The sequence below is a fragment of the Salmo salar genome, chromosome 05 (genome assembly GCF_965601325.2).
Source record: "Salmo salar chromosome 05, fSalSal1, whole genome shotgun sequence".
Lineage (NCBI taxonomy): Eukaryota > Metazoa > Chordata > Actinopteri > Salmoniformes > Salmonidae > Salmo > Salmo salar.
The window spans coordinates 70,241,423-70,260,488 of NC_138295.1; the positions used below are offsets into that span (position 1 = coordinate 70,241,423).

General features: G+C 44.5%; 2 pseudogenes across 1 annotated transcript; both read right to left on the reverse strand.

Annotated features, from left to right (window-relative positions):
- Window positions 1–384: 384 nt before the first annotated feature.
- On the reverse strand, window positions 385–7,318 carry LOC106605656 (hyaluronan synthase 1-like; annotated as a pseudogene).
- Window positions 7,319–7,407: 89 nt separating this feature from the next.
- Window positions 7,408–12,603, reverse strand: LOC106605602 (trypsin-3-like; annotated as a pseudogene). Its single transcript, XR_014392384.1, has 4 exons — window positions 12,090–12,603; window positions 8,556–8,830; window positions 7,849–7,985; window positions 7,408–7,638 (listed from the first exon to the last, which is right to left on the reverse strand). The product of XR_014392384.1 is annotated as a trypsin-3-like (transcript).
- Window positions 12,604–19,066: the final 6,463 nt, after the last annotated feature.

The window sequence follows — 19,066 nt, forward strand, 5'->3', positions numbered from 1 at the left end:
GATAAAGCTGTTGTCGTGTTCATTTAACCAGTTGATAAAGCTGTTGTCGTGTTCATTTAACCAGTTGATAAAGCTGTTGTCGTGTTCATTTAACCAGTTGATAAAGCTGTTGTCGTGTTCATTTCGGTCTGTTGCACATCTATAAATGAAAGGCCTCTAATCAGTCAAGACCATTCATCATTGTCAGAGAAATATATCTGTTATTGCTTTATTAACATTTTGATTTTAACGTCACAAGGTATTCGCTTATAGAATTGCTTATGATCTTTAAAGTTAGCTGTGACAAGTATGTTCAGTTTATCATGATATGCAACGGGGATACCTAGTCAGATGCACAACTGAATCTATTCAACCAAAATTTGTCTTCCACATTTAACCCAAACCCTCTAAATCAGAGAGGTGCGCTGGACTTCCTTAATTGACGTCCACGTCATCAGTTGCTGTTGGGGGTTAACTGCCTTGCTCAAGGGCAGAACACCAGATGTTTCAACCTTGCCGGCTGGGGGATTCAAACCAGCGACCTTTCTGTTACTGGCCCAACACTCTTAACCGCTAGGCTACCTGCTGCCCCCAGAATGGCGATTCACACAGCTAATATTTTCTCTGCAAGACAGGCTCTTTAATGCTCTGTTAGTGTTACATAACTGTGCTAAAAACAAATGGGTATCACTTACACAATTCATATATACAATAATTAACTGTCTATTGCAGTTTTCAGACACTTTTAGAACTTCCACCCACCCAGACCTGTCATAAAAAGTTTGTATGGTACAAGAACAGCAAAAAAGACTCTCCTCCCTCCACCAGTCAAATGAAACCAATGCAAAGCAACTGGCCATCTAACTGCCCTGAGAGGTCAGAAATGTTGACTCTACATCAGTAATTATACCTCTTGATGAGCAACGATGACCCTCCTGATGATAGATGTCTCTAACAGAACCTCTCATTTTCTCAGATTATCATGTGTTGCACAATGGAAATCAGTACATCACTACATAGTACATCATGCAGACGTTCCATTGCAAGCTAGGGGCCAGTATTAGGGGCTACAGCAAAGGAATAAATGGTATATTATGGCTTATAAAAATCATTGGAATGACTGTATTTTTCTTCCCTTCTGACCACAATGGTTACCTTACCTGTCAACTGTCAGGGAAATCAGGGGTATATTTAGTATTGACGGTGGAGGCAGATGAAGCAACCATTAAGACACCAATTTCAACATCCTAGATTGATAGGATCATTGAGAGATGGGTGTGGTAGCCAAACAATCCCTCCTCAACAAATCAACAGTAGGCTACTGTACTCCATGCTTTTCATAAAATACTTCATTTTTAACATACATAGATAGATACATTCATTCACATTTGCAAAATAATATGAAAAAGGAAATAATCCCATACAATGAAAAATGTGCATAAAAAATGTATACAGACATGCTCAGTCAGTTCAGTTCAAATCGAGCCAGGTGCATCTCTCATGTTTATACTCAACATGACAGCAGAACCATTGTCCGTCTATCTCACAGGGCTTCACAACGCATCCCTGGGAGTGGATATCACATGTATGATTGTCTAATTGTCTTCCTATGGAGTCTGTCACTATTATTTACACAGAAATAAATATTTTCACTTAGAACCACAAGACATTTTGCTAGTTTTCTTCCAAGGTAATGTTTTAAAAAAAAATGTTATTAAATTCCAGTCCAATTTCCAGTGCATTATTGAGAGAAGTATATTTAAAAACAAAGAAAAGATACTATGTCTGATATGGTATTTTGTTGTGTAAGGCACATATCAAGTCATGTACAGCGTGATCTAATAACGGTTCAATAATGTTGTGCTCAAGAGAGATTACAAATCCTTATATTAAATAAATGTAACACTTCGTTCGTTAGGCAGTCAGTAGAAATAAGCAACAGCAAATCAAGGGCCATCTAGAATAGATTACTAGTCTTATCATCAACTCCAGATAGGTATACTATACTGCTTCTGTATACAGTTTCAGTTATAAAGTATTTGTAAAGACAACTGAATGTCAAATATTCACTCACTTAACAACTAACAACTCCTTTCTCCATCTTCAGTAGCACGGCAAACTGTAGTTATCAACAATATATTCTCATCTTTGACACTATTCTTGATGAAGCTTCCCAGAGTCTAGGTAATTGTTCTCATATACAGTACGTTATATCCATTTATATATTCTACGGTTCAGTTGATTTAGCAGCTGTATAAAGGTTATCTGTTCACAGTTACTGTAGCACAATATTAAATAAATAAATGAAACATCTTTGATGTACAAAACACTAAATAAATACTAAATATCCAGTCTTTTTTCCCTTGTATAGAAAACTGTCCCTATACGCTAACGTCATAACTTTGAGAGCGTTTCCTAAACAGCCTGCGGAACCACACCCAGTAGAGGAAGATCATGAGGAACCAGTAGCAGACGTACGCCACACAGCCGTAGATCAGAAACCTGGTCTCTAGTACCTTAGCCGGCGTGGACCAGTCCTTTTGGCTCTCCTTGTAGATGGTGTAGCAGGACCCGCCCAGCAAGATGGCCGCCCACACTGACAGAGGCAGCAGGGGGATGTAGTTCCCAACCATCTTGCGGCGGCCCGACGTGCCCCAGCTGCTCTTGTTCATGGTGATGATGGCAAAGTACTTGGCGGGCAGCAAGCTGGTCATGTAGAGGGCAGAGTAGAGGGACATGAACACCATGACCAGGTCGCGGCGCAGGATGCAGGCATAGGCCGCCTTGATCAGGCCGATGAGCTGGATGCAGCAGAGGACCCAGAGGATGTCCCACAGGGTTCTTGTCCAGAACAGCTGGATGATGGTGGCCGTGACGAAGAAGGGGAAGACACCAGAGACGATGGACTCGTAGGTCATCCACAGGTGGTGCTTGTGCCACCACATGGCGTTGTAGAGCCACTCGCGGAAGTAAGACTTGGTCCAGCGCGTCTGCTGGTTGAGCCACCGGAGAAACTGGCCTGGCGTCTCCGTGTAGCACTTGGAACGGGCCGTGTATCTGAGAGCAGAGGATGGATGATGATGAATGAGACTAATATCATCTTATCTCCAGTAAAGTGTTGTGCTTCAGTTTATTTGTGTATGAGGAGTATTTGTGAAGAAATGTATACTCACTTGGTGGCATAGCCCATGCTGAGCATGCGGTTGGTGAGATGTCTGTCATCCCCAAATGTGCAGTGAGTCCCCAGGAACTTCTGGTTGTACCAGGACTCTAAAAACTGCTGGAGGAGGTCATTCCTGTATAGACCTGAGGATGAAACCAAATCTATGTTATAGTACTGCAGTTCACATGCATGTACATTCAAATTGTATCACTAGTTATGTTAATGAATACAAATAACATAGTAATATTACATGACTACCAGCAACATAAAGAAGAGAAGCAAGGTTATGACTCATGTTTATCGCGGTCACAGGAAAGTGTAATTTCCTTACCCAGGGGGCCGCTGATGCAGGAGACACAGTTGAAGAAGGACTGGCAGGACCTCTCGATGTTGAACGCCATCCAGTAGCGCAGGCTGCTCATGAAGCTGATGTAGGACTCCTTGAGGTTGAGGATCATCACGTCTCCTCCCACCGCCCCGTACTTCTGGTTGCTCTCCAGAACCTTACAAGGGGTCTAGCTTGGTCTAGCTTGGTGTCAGAGTCACACACCTGGAGGAGAGAGAGAGAGCGAGATTAAATACAGTATTTCCCTAATCTCAAGAGCCATACAAAGAGATGTAAGTAAACTCCTCACCTGTATGTAGTCCACCGACAGTCCCAGTGCCTTGAACGCTGTGTACATCACCTCCCTCTTTCCACCCCACTTCTGCATGATGCACACACACCTCCTGCTGTTGATCAGATACTCCACCTCCCTCCTCTGGGGGTCCTCTCCCAGCCCATAACTAGCATCCTGGGTCTGGGTGGGGTCCCATGTGTGGTAGTTATTCCTCCACACATAACAGCCAGGGTCCCGGTCAGCAAACACCTCCCTGAACATCTCCAGCATGTAGATGTCGTCTTCCGAGTTCCCATCCACCACCATGATGACCCGCAGCAGCTCTGGAGGGTACTTGAGGGCCCGAATGGAGTTGAGGCACTCGCGCAGGTATTCTGGGTCCTCCTGGTAGGCTGAGATAGTGAGACCGATGGTCTTGGTGAATGTGCAGGCCTTGCTTCGGGCCCTCATGCGGCGGTGCTCCACGAAGGCGAAAAAGCTCTGGACCAGGATGTGGAGCCCCAGCAGGACGCCATAAAAGCCAAAGGAGATGATGCCGTACGGGGAGGTGGCCAGCTGGAAGCCCTGGACGTAGGCCCACACCATCACCCCCAGCACCACCAGGGCAAAGAGGAATGTTAGGATGCCACGGACTATCGAGCCATCCGCCTTAGTAATGGTTTCAGTTCCATTTTTTCCCCCTTTAGATACCTGTTGTCAATCAATGAAGATGAACATTGAAGATAAATACATTGAAACAGGAACAAATAGGCTAAATTAAAGATTAGATTTCATTTATTGAATTAAGTGAATTGATTGAAAAAGGCCAATCATTATTTCAAGTATTACTATGTCAACAATATGGGGTCTACAAAATGTATTTGATTTTGATTTTAACCTTTAGGGTTGCTTATTATAAGATATAAAAAAATTGTTGGGCATCATTATGTCAAGTAAGTTCCAGATAACTATAAATACCAAAGACATCCTACCACAAAAGCGTTATCATGAAAAAAAAATATATGTAATTGTTTTTATTTGACACAAAAAGATGTTATCAAGATGTTACCTTGTTTCTTTGTGACGTAGACAATGTACCGCAAAACGAAAATGTATTTCTCATGGTAAAAAAATTTATAAAACATATTTCGATTAAAAATGTATAGCCTTACCTGCCTTTGGTGCCAAATTCCTCCACTCTTGAAATGCTCCTTCGTCTCTGTCTCCTACTCTCTCTCTCTCTACTCTGGCAATTTGCGTGAAGTTCGATTACTTGATAAACGTGAGAAACATGCTTACTCCAGATGCTGCCAGATATGAGCGCAGATATAGTGGCCCAAAGCAAAACCATCATAGGTATAACACCCTTAATAACAGGTTTGTGAGTCAGCACGTGCTGCGTCAAAGTAGAAAATAGGTCCATAGTGAATTCGCCAAATATAAATCAACAGGGATTAGATTTACTCCAGTAAAACTAGTTATGTGCGTCCATTTTATAGGAAAATCCGTGTGTTGGATTTCATTCAGGAATGCACCATTTTGTACATTTCTAATCATTACAATTTTGACTCAAATATGTCACGCTGTCAAATATATGCCTTTTGTAAAATGGATCTAATACAGGGTGAACCTCCATAAGGACCACAGTAATCCTGAAAATTAAATTCTTCTTTTGTTTTAGGCTATCTGTTTGTGTTGTCGACAAAAAAAAGATTGATCTTGATCAATTGTAGGCTACTTATTTACAATTCATTTTTTTGAGTACAGGCATTTAGATATTATTCACTTGACTATTGAATAGAATAGAGTAGAATAAAATAGAATATCCTACTTAATTTTTCCCATAGGGAACTTGTGGCATTTGGATTCGGCAATGAATACATAACAGCACAATTCACATATGGCACAAACCCCTTATACAAGATCAACCAAAAGTGTGGGAAATATCACTACTCTCATCTCCACCATACATTTCCATTGAGGAATATTGCATCACAACTACCTTCTCCCTGACCAGTCACTGCCCTGATCTGTCAAGAAGTTGAATGATGCCCTCTGCTGGCACTATAATAACCCTGCATCCTTTCTCTTGCACTGAACATTGTCAGGCAATGCCAGTCACAAGGCTAACAAATGTATATCCACCAGCACACATGAATGTTGCATAGAGATGGGCATATGACCATATCTTATCTCATGGATCAACCTGAGGGTCTTTGTTTTGGTTCAGTGACAGTGAAACATGACATACTATAATACTGCCTCAGTCATGCACATTCCTTGGTAAAGAGGCTGAACATACTACAGTAAAACCATGGGAGTATTTGACATTGCCTTGTTTCCAAAATTGTGGTTTGGAACTCGTGACCCAATGGTTAATCACCACTAACTCTGCTTGGGTTGCAGACCCCAAATATATTGGTTTTATTTGTTGTTTTGCATGGGTCACAAGGAAACGCCAACAGCCTCAGAGAGCAAATAACTTGAGAACCACTACCATATGTATTTTGGCAGGTTTAATATCAATGACCTCGAAAGACCTAGCTGCAGTGGTGTATAAAGTACCTAATTGTCATACTTGAGTAAAAGTAAAGATATAGTACCTTAATAGAAAATAATGACTCAAATAAAAGTGAAAGTCACCCGGTAAAATACTACTTGAGTTAAAGTCTAGAAGTATTTGGTTTTAAATATACTTAAGTATCAAAAGTAAATATAATTGCTAAAATATTCTTAAGTATCAAAAGTAAAAGAATAAATCATTTCAAATTGCTCATATTAAGCAAACAAGCCGGCGTGATTTTATTTTATTTACAGATAGCCAGGGGCACACCACAACACTCAGACATAATTTACAAACGAAGCATTTGTGTTTAGTCAGTCCGCCAGATCAGAGACAGTAGGGATGACCAGGGATGTTCTCTTGATAAGTGCTTGAAATTGACTATGTTCCTGTCCTGCTAAGCATTAACAAGTACTTTTGGGTGTCAGGGAAAATGTATGGATGATAAAGTCACTTATTTTCTTTAGGAATGTAGTGAAACAAAAGTAAAAGTTGAATAGTTGAAAAATATAAATAGTAATGTAAAGTACAGATATCCAAAAAATGACTTAATTAATACTTTACACCACTGCCTAGCTGTCCATTCTACTTTATTTACCCTGACTACATCTTTAGGGACATAGAAATCTGATGACGAGATCGTTGAAGGCCCACACCCATAGCCACCGGCACTGTTGTGAACGAATCCACACGCCTCAGGTCAGACCCAAATAGGATGCCTCAGGCCACAGGGCCAACAGAGCCCTTGGCCTGGTCACTATGATGTCATGGTGAAGGGTGTGGTACTTGGGGTATTTTGGATGGTGGGCGGACTTGTCAAATCTGGCTATTCTACCGTATTGTGAGAATATTCCCACACTGGAAGACTGACTAAGACCATAGTCTAAATAGAATATGTATTCTTTGCTTCTCTTTGCTAGACATGATTTGGTCATGTTTTTTGATTATCGCTTAAGAATGATCAAGGTATAGCCAGCAGAGGGAGCCAAGTGTTCAGTTTTTATCTCTTGTACACTCAAGCTAGCGCCTTCACGATAGCTCAAATTCTAATCCTCTCATAAGTCAACCCTATGATGTCACTCAACACAGACCACACGATAAACTATTCAATAAACAGACACACTTTATTTGATATTGTCAGTTCAAATTGTTAATTCCATGACATCAGGACTAGTCTTTGCTACTTAGCCAGATGCCATGGTGTTTTGGATCCATGACACGTAGTTGCAGACTTTGGTGTAGACGCCAGGCTTCTTCCTGAGAGCACAGCCATGACGCCAGGACACAACACCCTGCAGCTCCCCATCACACACCAGAGGGGCACCAGAGTCACCCTGAGAGGTGGGAGGGTAGAGAGAAAGAAAGAAAGTGACAGAGAGGAAGATGGGGGAGGTGATGCGAGAGATAAAGAAAGAGGGAGCGCAACAAGCCAGAGTGACAGGACAAGATAGAGAGATTCAGTGACAGATCAAGATGAAGAGAGACAAGAGAATATATAATCAGAGATCAGTGTGATTGCCAGTGTGGTCTATTCTGTCAGTTACCTGGCAGGAGTCCTTGCCTCCGTCCATGAAGCCTGCACAGATCATGTTCTCAGTCATCTGGAAGAAATAGGCTTCCAGGCAGGTGTTACCAGTCAGGAGGGGGACCTCCACATACTGCAGTGTGTCAGGGTACCTCACTGGAACAGAACAGAGGGAGCAGGGTACCTCACTGAAAGTAAGAGGCAGCAAGAAAAGACACAGACATATGCTTCTACAGCTGCATTGCTTGCTGTTTGGGGTTTCAGGCTGGGTTTCTGTATGGCACTTTGTGATATCGGCTGGTTTAAAAAGGGCGTTATCAATACATTTGTTTGAATTTGATTGACATGTAACAAGGCATTAAAACTTTCCATTTGAAAAAAATCAGAAGTGGAAAACTTGAGATTTCTTAAAAGACTGTAAAAGTACCAATCACTGTAAAATAGCTGTTGTCCTCAGCTGTTAACCGTTTATAACCAAGGCAGCATGGTATCTTATCAGGTACTGTACACACTGGGCAAGTAGGTCACCTGGGGTAATAGACACAACTGTTTTTCACACCCACACAAACGCGCACACACACGCACAAATGTTTGTATTATTATATTTTCTTATTTCTTATTGTTGTTGCATTGTCGAGAAGGAACCTGAAAGTAAGCATTTCATTGGATGGTGTATAACATGTGTATCCCATACATACGACTAATAAAACTTGAAACTTGAAACACAAATTCCACTCACAGCCTTCGTTGCTGGCACGAAGGCTCCCCAGCCAGAGACCTGGCACATAGTTCCAGCAGTGCCACACTTAGTGGGGAGAGCCACAGAGCACACATAGCTGTTGAGGGTAGCAGGCTGGCTTAGCTTGATCAGCGCAATGTCACTGTCCTGGGTACCGGAGTTGTAGTCTGGGTGGCAGATGAACCAGGCAGACATGATGTGCTGCTCCGTGTCCTCAGGCTCCTTGATGTTGTGCTCCCCCAGACAGACCTCCAATGGCGACCTGCAGGGTTATAGCCAGAATGGAGATGATACTGTGGTTGTTGGAGGAAAAGGAGGGTCCTGCACTAAAAATCAAAAATCAAATCTCATTGGTCACATACACATGGTTAGCAGATGGTAATGCGAGTGTAGCGAAATGCTTGTGCTTCTAGTTCCTACAGTGCAGTAATATCTAACAAGTAATTTAACAATTTCCCAACAACTACCTAATACACACAAATCTAAAAGGGTGAATGAGAATATGTACATATAAATATATGGATTAGAGATGGCCGAGCAGCATAGGCAAGGTGCAATATATGGTATAAAATACAGTATATACATTTGATATGAGTAATGTAAGATATGTAAACATTATTAGAGTGGCATTGTTTAAAGTGACTAGTGATCCATTTATTAAAGTGTCCAGTGATTGGGTCTCAATGTAGGCAGCAGCCTCTCTGAGTTAGTGATTGCTGTTTAGCAGTCTGATGGCCTTGAGACAGAAGCTGTTTTTCAGTCTCTCGGTCCCAGCTTTAATGCACCTGTACTGACCTCGCCTTCTGGATGGTAGCGGTGTGAACAGGCAGTGTCTCGGGTGGTTGTTGTCCTTGATGATCTTTTTGGCCTTCCTGTGACATCGGGTGCTGTGGGTGTCATGGAGGGCAGGTAGTTTGCCCCCGGTGATGCGTTGTGCAGACCGCACCACACTATAGAGAGCCTTGCGGTTGAGGGCGGTGCAGTTGCCATACCAGGCTGTGATACAGCCCGACAGGATGCTCTCGATTGTGCGCCTGTAAAGGTTTGTCAGGATTTTGGGTGACAAACCAAATTTCTTCAGCCTCCTGTCTGTGTGGGTGGACCATTTCAGTTTCTGTGATGTGTACGACGAGGAACTAAAAACTTTCCACCTTCTCCACTGCTGTCCCTTCAATGTGGATAGGGGGGGTAGTCCCTCTGCTCTTTCCTGAAGTCCACGATCATCTCCTTTGTTTTGTTGACATTGAGTGAGAGGTTGTTTTCCTGACACCACACTCCGAGTGCCCTCATCTCCTCCCTGTACGCTTTCTCGTCGTGGTTGGTAATCAAGCCCATTACTGTTGTCGTTTGCAAACTTTATGATTGAGTTGGAGGCATGCATGGTCACGCAGTCGTAGGTGAAGAGGGAGTATGGGATGGGGCTGAGCACGGACCCTTGTGGGGCCCCAGTGTTGAGAGTCAGCGAAGTGGAGATGTTGTTTCCTACCTTCACCACCTCGGGTCGGCCCGTCAGAAAGGCCAGGACCCAATTGCACAGGGCGGGGTTGAGACCCAGGGCCTCAAGCTTGACTATGAGCTTGGAGGGTACTATGGTGTTGAATGCTGAGCTGTAGTCAATGAAAAGTATTCTACATAGGTATTCCTTTTGTCCAGATGAGATAGGGCAGTGTGCAACGTGATGGCAATTGCATCGTCTGTGGACCTGTTGGGGCGGTATGCAAACTGAAGTGGGTCTAGGGTGGCCGGTAAGGTGGAGATGATATGATCCTTGACTAGTCTCTCAAAGTACTTCATGATGGCAGAAGTGAGTGCTACGGGGCGGTAGTCATTTAGTTCAGTTACCTTTGCCTTCTTGGGTACAGGAAAAATGATGGCCATCTTGAAGCATGTGGGGACAGCAGACTGGGATAGGGAGAGATTTAATATTTCCGTAAACACACCAGCCAGCTGGTCTGCGCATGCTCTGAGGACGCGGCTAGGGATGCTGTCTGGGCCAACAGCCTTGCGAGGATTAACACGTTTAAACGTTTTATTCACGTCGGCCACGGAGAAGGAGGGTGGGGGGGCGCAGACCTTGTTAGCGGGCCGTGAAGGTACTGTATTATTCTCAAAGCGGGCAAAGAAGGTGTTTAGTTTGTCTGGAAGTGTGGCGTCGGTGTCTGAGACGTAGCTGTTTTCTTTTTGTAGTCCGTGATTTCCTGTAGACCTTGCCACATACGTCTCATGTCTGAGCCGTTGAATTGCGACTCCACTTTGTCCCTGTACCGGCATTTCACTTGTTTGATTGCCTTGCGGAGGGAATAACTACACTGTTTATATTCAGCCATATTCCCAGACCTCTTTCCATGGTTAAATGCGGTGGTTCGCGCTTTCAGTTTTGCGCAAATGCTGCCATCCATCCACGGTTTTTGGTTGGGGTAGGGTTTTAATAGTCACAGTGGGTACAACATCTCCAATGCATTTCTTTATAAACTCACTCACCGAGTCAGCGTACAAATCAATGTTGTTATCTGAGGCTGACCGGAAAATTTCCCAGTCCACGTGATCAAAACAATCTTGAAGCATAAATTCCAATTGGTCAGACCAGCGTTGAATGGTTCTAGTCACTAGTACATCCTATTTGAGTTTCTGCCTATAAGACGGAAGGAGCAAGATGGCATCATGGTCAGATTTGAGGTAGCCTTGTTCTCAAATTTACTTTCTTAAAATCCCCAGCTACAACAAATGCAGCCTCAGGATATATGGTTTCCAGTTTACATAGAGTCCAGTGAAGTTCCTTGAGGGCCGTCTTGGTGTCTGCTTGAGGGGGAACGTACACAGCTGTGACGATAACTGACGAGAATTCTCTTGGGAGGTAATATGGCCGGCATTTGATGGTAAGGAATTCTAGGTCGGGTGAGCAGAAGGACTTGAGTTCCTGTATGTTGTTATGATTACACCATGAGTCATTAATCATGAAGCATACACCCCCGCCCTTCCACTTCCCAGAGAGGTGTTTATCTCTGTCGGCGCGATGCATGGAGAAGCCCGGTGGCTGAATCAATTACGACAACATATCCCGAGAGAGCCATGTTTCTGTGAAACAGAGAATGTTACAATCTCTGATGTCTCTCTGGAAGGCAACCCTTGCTCGAATTTCATCTACCTTGTTGTCAAGAGACTGGACATTGGTGAGTAGTATACTCGGGAGCGGTGGGCGTTGTGCACGTCTACGGAGCCTGACCAGGAGGCCGCTCCGTCTGCCCCTTCTGCGGCGCCGTTGGATTTGTTGGATTTGCTGTATGTTAAGGTTTACCTATTTCATCCAAACAGTTCTACAACAGTTGTGGTCTAAAATCCGAATGGACTCAACCGTTAAACATGATATTACAAAGAGCAAAGCATACCATTCTAGATTAAACAGGGATTTTAAGGTCTACACCACCAGAATGTTCATCAAATAAAATAAAGTGTAAAAAAACAAACATTTTAATTATTTTTTAAATACTCTAGCACATAGTAACTCTGAAGTCTGCACTTACGATTTGTAGCAGTGGGCAGCAGAGAGCACCCATTCACAAGTGAGGAGGATCCCTCCACAGAAGTTGTACCCTGTGTACAGAGACACCTGGTAGGGAACAGAGTTCTTCCTGCACTCATACCCTCCTATAATCGTGTCGTCCTCCTCAAGAGCAACTAAAATTCAAAGGGAAATTAAAAATAAAACAAAAGTCTGATTGAGATTAAATGACATCTTAGGTTTTTAATCAGAATCCGGTGTTAACATCAACCAGCAATTTCTTATGTTACGTATTCTGTTATGTATTCTATCTTATGTTATGTATTACAGCGCCAGAAGAATGAGAAGTTTCATGTTCTTGTTTGTCTGTTTTGCTGACAGGATCAGTGTCTCCCCTCTCTCTTTTTTCACTCCTCTTATCTCACCTGTTTCAAGGACTTTCTTTATCTCAATTTGGAGCTCAACTAGTACCAATGACACTCTTGGGGAAAATAACTCCCGCCACCCCACTCAGTGGGAGTCACTGATAATAACATAGACAAGTCATGCCTGCATATAATCATATCTTGCTGTAACTACCTTACTGATGCATGTGTAATAGTTAGACTCTAACTATTACTCATGCATCAGTAAGGTAGTTACAGCTATATATGATTATATGCAGGCATGACTTGTCTATGTTATTATCAGTGACTCCCACTGAGTGGGGTGGGGTGGGAGTTATTTTCCCCAATAAGGGAAAATAACTAAAGGGTTATTCAAAGGGTTCTCCTATGGGGACAGCCGAAAAACCCTTTTACGTTCTAGATAGCAAAAACATTTCTGAGAGTATATAGGCTACAACTAGAATGGAAGTTGTCCTCAAATTAAAAATAAATGGACTTGTCAGGTGTTGTTTGATAATTGGAATTTCCTCCAAAGATGTGTTGGTCCTGTATGTTATCAATTATGCTTGCAATAAAACTGTTTTCAAATAGGTTTTTAAAGGGAAATTTCACCTTGTCCTGTTAGAACCTGTGAATTCAAGCTCAACTGATGTTGAATATGAATCTGTCATAAAATAGAAAACTCTGCCTGCGTTAAACATCAGGCAGTGTGCGTTGTTTGGTTCCTTAAACCTCTGTCATTTCAAAGCCAAAGATAGCAGTGTGTCATTTCTATATGACGCCACACATGAGAATGTTGAGCAAGAGTGGTAGATGTGCGGATAACTCAAAATATGGTTATAGTTATAGATAAGGTTATGTAATGCTGAAAATGATGATCTTCTTCTGCAAAAATACACTACCGTTCAAAAGTTTGGGGTCACAGAAATGTCCTTGTTTTTGAAAGAAAAGCAATTTTTTTTGTCCATTAAAATAACATCAAATTGATCATAAATACAGTGTAGACATTGTTAATGTTGTGAATGACTCACTGGCTTACTGGTGCTCTTCCTTGCCGTACCTAGGAGAGGTGCGTCACTTGAGTGGGTTGAGTCAGTAACGTGGTCTTCCTGTGTGGGTTGGCGCCCCCCACTTGGGTTGTGCTGTGGCAGAGATCTTTGTGGGCTATACTCGGCCTTGTCTCAGGATGGTAAGTTGGTGGTTGAAGATATCCCTCTAGTGGTGTGGGGTCTGTGCTTTGGCAAAGTGGGTGGGGTTATATCCTGCCTGTTTGGCCCTGTCCGAGGGTATCATCGGATGGGGCCACAGTGTCTCCTGACCCCTCCTGTCTCAGCCTCCAGTATTTATGCTGCAGTAGTTTATGTGTCAGGGGGCTAGGGTCAGTCTGTTATATCTGGAGTATTTCTCCTGTCTTATCTGGTGTCCTGTGTGAATTTAAGTGTGCTCTCTCTAATTCGCTCTTTCTTTCTCTCTCTCAGAGGACCTGAGCCCTAGGACCATGCCTCAGGACTACCTGGCATGATGACTCTTTGCTGTCCCCAGTCCACCTGGCCGTGCTGCTGCTCCAGTTTCAACTGTTCTGCCTGCGGCTATGGAACCCTGACCTGTTCACCGGACGTGCTACCTGTCTCAGACCTGCTGTTTTCAACTCTCTAGAGACAGCAGGAGTGGATACTCTGAATGATCGGCTATGAAAAGCCAACTGACATTTACTCCTGAGGTGCTGACCTGTTGCACCCTCGACAACTACTGTGATTATTATTATTTGACCATGGTGGTCATTTATGAACATTTGAACATCTTGGCCATGTTCTGTTATAATCTCCACCCGGCACAGCCAGAAGAGGACTGGCCAGCCCTCATAGCCTGGTTCCTCTCTAGGTTTCTTCCTAGGTTTTGGCCTTTCTATGGAGTTTTTTCTAGCCACCGTGCTTCTACACCTGCATTGCTTGCTGTTTGGGGTTTTAGGCTGGGTTTCTGTACAGCACTTTGAGATATCAGCTGATGTAAGAAGGCTATATAAATACATTTGATTTGATATGAATGACTACTGTAGCTGGAAACTGCAGATTTTTAATGGAATATCTACATAGGCGTATAGAGGCCCATTATCAGCGACCATGTGTTCCAATGGCACATTGTGTTAGCAAATCCCAATGAATCATTTTAAAAGGCCAATTGATCATTAGAAAACCCTTTTGCAATTATGTTAGCATAACTTCTAACTTGGATATTCATGTACAAAAACAATTTTTCCCCTCATAGGTATACAATCTGGAATAATTGTAAGGGGTGCGTACTGGCGGCAGAGAAGTCAGACGCAGGAGAGCAAAAACTGTGTTTCCAAACGGCGCAGTTTAATAACAAAAGAAAACACAGGAAAACAGCACAATCAAATAATGGGTACATACCAGGACAGACGTGCACAAGCACTTACAACAAACAATCACCGACAAGTATGAGGGGGAACAGAGGGTTAAATACACAACATGTAATTGATGGGATAACCAGGTGTGATGGAAGACAAGACAAAACCAAAGGAAAATGAAAAGAGGATCAGCGATGGCTAGAAGGTCATCCGGGGTTACCACCGAACGCCGCCCGAACAAGGAGAGGGACCAACTTCGGCGGAAGTCGTGACAGTAACCCCCCCCCCCCCCGACGCGTGGCTCCAGCTGCGCGTCGACACCGGCCTCGGGGACGACCCGGAGTGCGAGGCGCAGGGCGATCCGGACGAAGACGGTGGAACTCCTGCAGCATAGGTGGGTCCAACATGTCCCTGACCGGAACCCAGCACCTCTCCTCCGGGCCGTACCCTTTCCACTCCACGAGATACTGAAGGCCCCTCACCCGGCGCCTCGAATCCAGTATGGAGCGAACTGAGTACGCCGGGGCCCCCCCGATGTCCAGAGGGGGCGGAAGAACCTCAGACTCCTGGAGCGGGCCAGCCACCACCGGCCTGAGGAGAGACACATGGAACGAGGGGTTAATACGGTAATCGGGTGGAAGCTGTAACCTATAACAAACCTCGTTCATTCTCATCAGGACTTTAAATGGCCCCACAAACTGCGGACCCAGCTTCCGGCAGGACAGGCGGAGGGGCAGGTTTCGGGGAGGAGGGGCAGGTTTCGGGTCAAGAGCCAGACCCCCGGTGCGAACACCGCGGTCTCACTGTGGTGGCGATCTGCATTCCTCTTTTGGCACGTCACGGCCTGCTGAAGGTGGACACGGACGGCTTCCCATGTCTCCTCCGGGTGCTTGAACCAGTCATCCACCGCAGGAACCTCGGTCTGACCCTGATGCCAAGGCGCCATAACCGGCTGGTACCCCAGTACACACTGGAAGGGAGAGAGGTTAATGGAGGAGTGGCGGAGCGAGTTCTGTGCCTGCTCGGCCCAGGGCACGAACGCCGCCCACTCCCCCAGCCGGTCCTGGCAATAGGACCGCAGAAACCTACCCACATCCTGGTTCACTCTCTCCACCTGCCCATTACTCTCGGGGTGAAACCCTGACGTAAGACTGATCGAGACCCCCAGATGTTCCATGAACACCTTCCAGACCCTAGACGTGAACTGGGGACCCCATTCAGACACTATACCCTCAGGCACCCCGTAGTGCCGGAAGACGTGTGTAAACAAGGCCTCTGCAGTCTGTAGGGCCGTAGGGAGACCGGGCAGAGGGAGGAGATGACAGGACTTAGATCCACAACAACCAGGATCACTGTGTTTCCCTGTGAGAGTGGAAGATCAGTCAGAAAATCCACCGACAGGTGTGACCAAAGCCGCTGTGGAACGGGTAAGGGGTGTAGCTTACCTCTGGGTAGGTGCCTCAGAGCTTTACGCTGGGTGCAAACCGAGCAGGAGGAAACATAAACCCTCACGTCCTTAGCCAAGGTAGGCCACCAGTACCTCCCGCTCAAACAGCGCACTGTCCGACCGATCCCAGGATGACCAGAGGAGGGTGACGTGTGGGCCCAATAGATCAACCGGTCACGAAAAACAGACGACACGTACAGACGCCCAGCGGGACACTGGCCGGGAGCGGGCTCTGCACGTAACGCCTGCTCAATATCCGTGTTCAGCTCCCACACTATCGGCGCCACCAGGCAGGAGGCAGGGAGTATGGGAGTGGGATCCATGGGCCGCTCCTCTGTGTCATACAGCCGGGACAATGCGTCTGCCTTAACGTTCTGGGAGCCTGGTCTGTAGGAAAAGGTAAACACAAAACGGGTGAAAAACATGGCCCACCTTGCCTGGCGAGGGTTCAGTCTCCTCGCTGCCCGGATGTACTCCAGATTGCGGTGGTCAGTCCGGATGAGAAAAGGGTGTCTAGCCCCATCAAGCCAATGTCTCCACGCCTTCAAGGCCTTGACGACAGTCAACAGCTCCCGGTCCCCCACATCATAGTTTCGCTCCGCCGGGCTGAGCTTCTTCAAGAAGAAGGCACAGGGGCGGAGCTTCGATGTCGTACCCGAGCCCTGAGAGAGCACAGCTCCTATCCCAGCCTCGAACGTGTCCACCTCCACTATGAACGCCAACGAGGGATCCGGATGGGCCAGCACGGGAGCTGAGGTAAACAGAGCCCTCAGGTGACTAAAGGCCCTGTCCGCCTCAGCTGACCACTGCAAGCGTACCGGGCCCCCCTTCAGCAGTGTGGTAATGGAAGCCGATACCTGACCAAAACCCCGGATAAACCTCCGGTAGTAGTTGACAAACCCTAAGAACCGCTGCATCTCCTTTACCGTGGTGGGAGTCAGCCAATTACGCACGGCTGAAATGCGGTCACTCTACATCTCCACCCCTGAGGTGGAAATGCGATACCCTAGGAAGGAGACAGACCGTTGGAAGAACAGGCACTTCTCAGCCTTGACGTACAGGTCATGCTCCAACAGGCGACCAAGCACCCTGCGCACCAGGGACACATGCTCAGCGCGTGTAGCGGAGTATATCAAAATGTCATCAATATACACCACCACACCCTGCCCGTGCAGGTCCCTGAAAAACTTGTCTACAAAGGCTTGGAAGACTGATGGCGCATCCATCAACCCGTATGGCATGACGAGGTACTCATAGTGCCCTGAGGTGGTACTGAAAGCCGTCTTCCACTCATCTCCCTCCCGGATACGGACCAGGTTGTAAGCGCACCTGAGATCTAGTTTGGAGAAGAAGCGCGCCCCGTGTATTGACTCAATTGCTGTGGCTATGAGCGGTAGCGGGTAAGAAAAGACAAAACCAAAGGAAAATGAAAATAGGATCAGGGATGGCTAGAAGGTTGGTGACTTCGACCGCCGAACGCCACCCGAACAAGGAGAGGGACCAACTTCGGCGGAAGTCGTGACAATAATAAAGACATAAAATACAAAAACAAGTCTTTGTTTTTCCAGAACTGGTTTGACAACAACATTATTTGGGTTAAACAATTATTGAATAATATGTGATTATCCAGAATTTATTAGAACACACAATGTTACATTCACTCCTGAGGAGTATCAAATTGTTGTTAGAGCTGTCCCTAAAGGTGCTATTCTTCTTTTAGGAGAATATAACAATACTCCAAGTGCAACTGTTGAGGATTTTGTAGCCTCAATACAATTAGAAGGAATTGACATTTTAAACTATAAATGTAATAACATGTATATAAGGAAACTATGTCAATATGCTACTATTCCCTCTGCTAAAATGTACTGGAATGCAGCCCTAGGACAAGTGAACTGGAACAAATTTCCGTTGTTATCTGGTAAATATTGTATATCTAATAAGGTGAAAGAAGTATCATACAAACTCATTCATAAAATCTGCCCTGTAAAGACCTTTATTATACACAGATTTTAAATAGCTATTGATAACAAATGTGTATTTTGTGATTGTGACCCAGAGACTCTTGACCATTTATTTTGGGACTGCTCTTATGTCAGAAGATTTTGGTGTGAGTTAGAAGATTTTATTTTAAAAGAAACAACTATTAATGTTAATTTGAAAGACCACATTATATGGACCCTGATTTAACTTTCATTGTCAATTTGTTTATCTTTCATGGAAGATTCTTCGTCCATAAAATGAAGAGGGCGCAGAACAAACCCCTCTTCACATTATTTAAGATAGAATTGAAATATTATTTTCAAATGATCAGTAAATGTAAAAACAAAAAAGCAATACGCACCATAAAAGTATTTAACAAATTGAAAATGAATCTTGATATGAAATACCCCTGTCTGTTAGGTTTATGTACTGTTGTTTGTATATTTCTGTTTTTTGTATTTGTTGTGTTAATAAAATAAAAAAAAATAAAAAAAATAATGGTAGCACAGCTGAAAACTGTTGTGCTGATTAAAAAGAAATACAACTGTCTTTCTTTAGACTTGTTGAGTATCTGGAGCATCAGCATTTATGGGTTTGATTACAGGCTCAAAATGGCTAGAAACAACTTTCTAATGAAACTCATCCGTCTATTCTTGGTCTGAGAAATGAAGGCTATTCCATGCGAGAAATTGCCAAGATCTCGTACAACGCTGTGTACTACTCCCTTCACAGAACAGCGCGAACTGTCTCTATCCAGAATAGAAAGAGGAGTGGGAGGCCCCGGTGCACAACTGAGCAAGAGGACAAGTACATTA